This window comes from Sinocyclocheilus grahami, unplaced genomic scaffold (genome assembly GCF_001515645.1).
Source record: "Sinocyclocheilus grahami isolate Dianchi unplaced genomic scaffold, SAMN03320097.WGS_v1.1 scaffold914.1, whole genome shotgun sequence".
NCBI lineage: Eukaryota > Metazoa > Chordata > Actinopteri > Cypriniformes > Cyprinidae > Sinocyclocheilus > Sinocyclocheilus grahami.
Genome location: NW_015506093.1, coordinates 435,733 through 443,834, shown reverse-complemented (window position 1 = coordinate 443,834; position 8,102 = coordinate 435,733).

The window sequence follows — 8,102 nt, the reverse complement described above, 5'->3', positions numbered from 1 at the left end:
ACAGACACAGACACACAGACACACAGGCACAGACACACAGACACAGACACAGACACAGACACAGACAGATAAGTAGTGCACATAGAGTCTGGGAACAGTTCAGGAATGTGAACGGTAAACCGGGCGATGAGTGACTGAGAGGAGCGTGTTCTTAAAGGTGGCTTGATTGGAGACGGCAGGTGCAGGTGACCAAAATTCAGGCGAGTGCGATCTGGTGTGAGTGGTGGCTGATGATTGTGGTGACGGTGGAGGCAGTGACTGCGTGGATTTGCTGACACATATTTGGGTAACAGAGAAATTACAGTTACAATTAGCTTCAAGCTACACATGACAAAATACAACACTTTTACTTTTAAGTCACTAGCAATCACCACTGAGTGTTTGTAAAAATTCCGACTGCGATCCGATTTAGATTTTGGTCAAATGATGAGGCAGAAACATATTGTTAGTAAGATTTTAGAAGAATTGTATGGGGAAGAAACACAAAACTAAAACGTCAAAGCCTTTTGGAATTGTTTTGTTTCTATCCAGTGATTCTGAACTTGTTTCAAATGTATACTTCAGAGTCTGACCTTAATTAGAGTATTATACCCAAGGCTATACACATCATATTAAACATGTATAACTGTGTCAGCTTATAGGTTTACAGTCTATTGGCTGCACAGTGCTGTTCAGTTTTGAGAAACAGGGAGCAGGAAACATGAAGGCCATTTTCATTGCTGTGTAGGTCCAGTGATTTAGATGTAGTAGAAAACAGTGTGCAGTTTACTTCACTTGTGGCTCTACAGTTCTAGAAGCTTTGGCAAGTCTTGTAAGGGTACTTTTTCAATCCACATGCTTTCAATAAAACTGAGAGCTGGTACTTGGAACCTCTTATGGATCTTTGTACAATAAAAGACACTGGCAGCTTATGTAACTGCACGACTGTTAATTCATGTTGCACGAGTGCTATCTGCTGGACAGAGAGTCACCAAACATGTTCGTGATTATAGAATAACAGCAAAGCTTAACAGTCACCTGTGTTAATGTATAAAGAGAAAAAATAGTTTGTGAGAAGAATAAAACAAGACCTATACACAAAAGTAAATGCCAGTGAAAATAATTTACTATTATTCTAATTAATGGCAACAAAAAAAAACATTATAGTAAATACAATAGTGACTGTATGTTCATATAATACAGAGATAATTAAAAACAAATCCCATGCATTAAAAAAGATAAGTCAATATAGATAATTTAGTCTTATTTAATCTTAGTAATCATCTTAAAGTTCAAGAGTCACATATAGATTACTAAAATCGGTACAAATGTTCTTCTTTTAAAAGTTTGTGTTGATATATTTCACTGCACCTTATGAATAATAAATAAAATTGCTTAATATTATAATTGCAACCAATCAAATAAAAAAAAATTATTTTTAAACTTTTAAAAAATGAATATGTGACAGCATTTAGCCTACATGTAATAGTGAGAGAAATCAGGAGTGAGTGCAGAGGCGTTGTGATGTTAGTTCTGGACTAAATGCCAGCATGCACAAAAACAGATTCAGTATTCCTCAAAATGAATAAAAACAGTCAAATGCAAACTCAGGACATGATGCAAACATGTTAAATAACACAAATATCCTTTATGTATTTGAATCCATTTTATTAACCAGTATCTTTGCTGCTGACCTTCGATGATCAACCATACTGATAAGCAAAAATGACTTCAGACGAACATGACATTTGTGTTTCTTTTTTGTTGGTTTGTTTGTTTCCGAAGAGAGAAATGAGGCCAAGGCAGATGAGAAAAAGTAAAGCAAAAGTAACGTAACACATTACTTTCCATAAAAAGTAACTAAGTAACGTCCGTAACTAAGTCACTTTTTTAGGAAGTAACGCAATTTTGTAATGCATTACTTTTAAAAGTAATTTTCCCCAACACTGGTCACATATATATCACTAAAATGGCTCCCTATCGGTACAACTGTTCTTCTTTTAAAAGTTTGTGTTGATAGGCCTATTTTTCACTGCACCTTATAAATAATATATAGCCTACAATTGTTTAATATTATAATTGCAAACAATTAAATTAAAAAAGTAAAACTAACACTTTAAAAAAGAATTATATGTGACAGCATTTAGCCTACATGTAATAGGGAGAATTAAAAAAACTAATCCCCATGCATCATTTAGACAGCAGTCATATATCATAGAGTTAAATAATAATCACACATAGATCGATAAAATAGGCTACTATTCTGTTTCCAGATCAGAACATTCGTTCTTCTCCTTTTTAAAAAGTTTTTGAAAAAAAAAAAATGTCTTTTTCTAAAGTCATACAGTTCTGAAACAACATGAGGGTCAGTAAATGATAACCAATTTCATTTTGGGGTGACCTGTCCCTTTAAGAGTGGTATAGTATCAGAATTTCTAAAGCTTAAAAACTCTAGTAGCTTTTCATCTTTAATATGGCAACATATGGAATTGTCCAAAGTCAAAGTTAAAAAAAATACTTCAAAAATCATAAGGAAAGTCATATTTTTTTAATGGTGTCATTTCTTACCTCCCATATTCTTGCCCGAGGTGCCGTAATGAATAATATTACGTTCCACTAATGATGTTTCTATCTAAAATCTCATCCAGTCATGGTTCCTGGTTCTCTGTCTGATAAATGAACAAAAAGCTACTGTAACATAAACGCCATTTGATGTCTATCAGCGAACAGCTTTAAGAGTTTCACTGCTCGAAACACCCTTAAATGAGTCACTGGACACTACAGATGAGCTACAGGAATTACCAGATCGACCAGTCCTCTGTACGCTTTCACTCACCTCCTACTTCACGTCACACCCTCATCTTCACAGCAAATTCCTTCAGAATCAGCGCTTTGGTAAACAATCTCAACTCGGTTATTTGCAGAATACAATAATATAAAAGACTGAAGTGATTCACATTACCTTACCGTGTGTTTTCATTCACTGGAATCAAATAGAAGACGGAAAGGTGTAGTTGCATTGTTACCAACACCAGTATGAATAGTATTTGCATTTTATTCACCAAAAATTGCTTTATGAACATACTTTCTCTTTTTCTTTTTTTAAATAATAAATGATGTCTTCAATGCATAAAAACAGTAATCTTCTTTTGTCATATGTTAGGTATGAACTGGATGATCTGTCATTGAATGGGTACAAGTTCAAGGCCTCAAATTCCAGAGTCAGAGAAGTCCTTAAAAGAGGTAGTATTTTCATGTCAGATATGGCAACATTTGCTATTGTTACTTCAAAAAGTACTTCAAAATCTCATGAAATCACATTTTAAAAAGATACTATCCATGACCCATCTTCATGTTTCTTAAGACACACATTGTTCATTGGTTTCTCTGGAGATCCTATAAACTAACCAGATCGCAGGGTGGAGCGAATGTTGCTCTTTATGAATAACACACCCAACTGACATTTCTACATTTAACCTATAAAGCTTTCTTAAGGATGATCACAAGGAAAAATACAATTAAATTTAAAAATATACACAGTTACAAACCTAGTTTTCAAAAGAGGGAACCACCATAACCTTCAAAAGAATATGAGGGACAAAATCATTATATCGGTGTGCATTTATATATTTGATCAAATCGTTTGTTTTTACGACCAACTTCTAACTGATTTTAAACAAGTGACAAATCAGTAAATGTGCTTACACAACTCATCAAATTACTTCTGAAAAAGTAAATGCAAAACATCTTGATAAAAAATGACGTTTGATGAAAATACATTATGAATCCAGATAAACAGGTTTGGTAAGTTAGAGTTATGCCCTTGTATGTAATGCATTGATAAAAGTGCCCTTTTTCACTGAAGTGTTCATAAAAAGTCACACCGTGGCCATTTTCTGAAAAGCTTAAGAGTGAAAAAAAACATTCAAAATCCTGTGACTTTACTTGACAATGTATGATCTGAATGAACACCATTCTGTAAGTCTATGAATAAAAGTTGATGATCTCTTTATATTTGTTTATTATAAATACTTTATCAATTAAACCTTTTACTGATATTTCATTGTGGAAGCTTGTAGACAGGCATGTCATATTCATGCACTTTACTAGAAGATCATAAGCTGCAAGACAAATGAAAATTGGAAAATAAATAAACATTTTTTATTTATTTTTCTGATAAATGATGCCATAACATCTGGAAACATATACTTTCACAAATATATAAACTGAAACCCCAACACCAATAAACAAAGTGCAAATTAGAATACAAACTTGTTTACATATCACAATGAAACGTTATTTGTTCTTGATACATTTGAAAATAATATAGAAAATAATATAAAAATGGTTTGCTCTGAAATTGTTCATTTTCATTATAACACATGAACGCAGACCTGGCTGAAATGCTACTGTGATGCAACGTATCAATGATAACACTTTATGGAAGGCAGATGGGGCCAAAATCTTTTAACTGAACGGTGGAGTTTGATCGTGTCATCATGTCGCATTAACGCGACAGCATGCACAACAGCCAATAAAATTGCTGTATTTGAAACTATATTTGCATATGTGACACAATGGTACATTGGTATATATGTATACAAACATCAGACATCATGTTTATTCATGAAGGATGTTGTAATGGTAAAACATGCATGCATGCAAACATCAAATGTTATAGTATAACATGGCCAGAATGTGCATTTTGGCTGTAAAAAAAAAATGTGAATTTCGAATATTCGTCAAATTTAAAATAAAAGTCCACATTCAATTAAGGTGTGCATTAAGGAGGAAACCTTATCAGTGGCGCACAAGATGCGATGACGATGTACGTGTCGTTGCATTATAATGTTTTTGTTAGCCTATCCAGTTGAAGCCACTAGATGAGGTGCTGCTGAATTGTTAATTACAAATATTGCGGGAAAAGAAAACATCAATGCAGAGATGTTGTTTACGTCAAAACTCAAAATAAGCCGTTCACACAGAGCACATATTTTGCGCATTTTCTAGAGGGACATCTATCACCGTTGCACTCGCGTCTCGCACAAAAGAGCAAAAGAATGTAAAATGAATGTTCAACTTTGAAAAAGCATATCTCAAGACTTTATGGCGGGGTTTTTTCCCCATCCCACTGCAACCCGTGTTTTTAAATGAAAAATGTACTCTATGTTATTGGCTTTCGGCCCTTTGTATTAAATTATGCATACATACATGATGCTGTTTTTTTATAGTTGTTTAAGCAACTTAATTATAATCGGTTTATTAATGCATTGATAAAAGTGCCCTTTTTCACTGAAGTGTTCATAAAAAGTCACACCGTGGCCATTTTCTGAAAAGCTTAAGAGTGAAAAAAAACATTCAAAATCCTGTGACTTTACTTGACAATGTATGATCTGAATGAACACCATTCTGTAAGTCTATGAATACAAGTTGATGATCTCTTTATATTTGTTTATTATAAATACTTTATCAATTAAACCTTTTACTGATATTTCATTGTGGAAGCTTGTAGACAGGCATGTCATATTCATGCACTTTACTAGAAGATCATAAGCTGCAAGACAAATGAAAATTGGAAAATAAATAAACATTTTTTATTTATTTTTCTGATAAATGATGCCATAACATCTGGAAACATATACTTTCACAAATATATAAACTGAAACCCCAACACCAATAAACAAAGTGCAAATTAGAATACAAACTTGTTTACATATCACAATGAAACGTTATTTGTTCTTGATACATTTGAAAATAATATAGAAAATAATATAAAAATGGTTTGCTCTGAAATTGTTCATTTTCATTATAACACATGAACGCAGACCTGGCTGAAATGCTACTGTGATGCAACGTATCAATGATAACACTTTATGGAAGGCAGATGGGGCCAAAATCTTTTAACTGAACGGTGGAGTTTGATCGTGTCATCATGTCGCATTAACGCGACAGCATGCACAACAGCCAATAAAATTGCTGTATTTGAAACTATATTTGCATATGTGACACAATGGTACATTGGTATATATGTATACAAACATCAGACATCATGTTTATTCATGAAGGATGTTGTAATGGTAAAACATGCATGCATGCAAACATCAAATGTTATAGTATAACATGGCCAGAATGTGCATTTTGGCTGTAAAAAAAAAATGTGAATTTCGAATATTCGTCAAATTTAAAATAAAAGTCCACATTCAATTAAGGTGTGCATTAAGGAGGAAACCTTATCAGTGGCGCACAAGATGCGATGACGATGTACGTGTCGTTGCATTATAATGTTTTTGTTAGCCTATCCAGTTGAAGCCACTAGATGAGGTGCTGCTGAATTGTTAATTACAAATATTGCGGGAAAAGAAAACATCAATGCAGAGATGTTGTTTACGTCAAAACTCAAAATAAGCCGTTCACACAGAGCACATATTTTGCGCATTTTCTAGAGGGACATCTATCACCGTTGCACTCGCGTCTCGCACAAAAGAGCAAAAGAATGTAAAATGAATGTTCAACTTTGAAAAAGCATATCTCAAGACTTTATGGCGGGGTTTTTTCCCCATCCCACTGCAACCCGTGTTTTTAAATGAAAAATGTACTCTATGTTATTGGCTTTCGGCCCTTTGTATTAAATTATGCATACATACATGATGCTGTTTTTTTATAGTTGTTTAAGCAACTTAATTATAATCGGTTTATAAACATTATTTTAAACATTATGCACTTTTTTTCACAGATAGTTATGTTATCTTATGCTTTGAAGAAACGTGCATTAGTAATATTTTGCTAATTGTGGCCTCAGGAAAGAATCCAAAAGCTTTTCTTCACCCTAACTGAAATTATGCATTTTAAATTCGAAAATAATTTGAATTTTGATCATATTAAAGTACAAAAATTGAATGTAGTTTTTCAGCCATTTTGACAACCCTAATGTGCATGTCTACACATGCAAAAGAGATTCAAAATGGCCACGTTATTGTGGTCAAATTCCACCACACGTCCCACATGTTCCATTTAAAGACTTTTGGCCCTGTCTGCCTTCCACAACACTTACAGGTAACAAACATGCGCTTCAAGTCACATAAACAGCACAAAAATGTACAGTAGTTCAACACAGCGATGCAGATGCGATACTCCATCATAAGGCAGCAGCGGCACAATCAGAAAATGCACTAATCACATTACAAATACATTTAATGATGCATTCCTGTGGAGTTCGTATTTATGAGCTAGGAATCATAATTATGATGTCAGGTGTGTTCAAATCACTTGGCAATATGTTGATGATGTTTTCTATGAAAAACAACTCTACCAATGTTTCCCATACATAAGGAAGATTCTTGCCCAGGAAGACAACAATTTGAATACCACTTTATGTATTTTCTGACCCGTGTAAATTGCATTCTACAAAATTAAGAATAAAGAATTTGCATTGTTTATTTTTATTTTTTTTTATAATTTAGCTAAATTCCCAAGTTCTGTAAACTGAATTGTTAAATATTATATCATAAATGAACAATAAAATACAAGTATTTTGTACATTCAACATAATATATATATATATATAATATATTTTTTCTTTCTGTTTGTGTGTGTGTATATATATATATATATATATATTGTAACAACGCGTGGGGCTAACCGGAGCCAAGCTAGGCTATTATACTTTTGCTAAGCTAATTGCTAGCAGGGTACTAGCATCTATACGTCAAGACTTTTACTTTGGTTAGTGGTAAGTGTGAACACTCACATCCCATACACCGCACAACCCTGAGTGTCTCTGTGAGCAGAAGCACAGACAGGATAAACCAACAGGAAGCAGTACTGTCATATTTCTTCTTTTTTCTTAACACAGAATAAGATCTTTTTCAGGCAAGGCCATATAGCCAAGTCTCTCCCCTACACATCTCTCTCCATGACGGTGACAGCCACACTTTTTATAACAAGGCAGTAAATGAACCAAACCCACCCGAACTAACTTGAACATAAACACACATAACATTGCTAACACAAAAACCCAACCATCTTGCTTAATTAACACATAAATCAACTCTAAACAAATACCCATAATGCACCTGGCTGCTAGCGCTCACTGCTGGGTCATTACAATATATATATATATATAT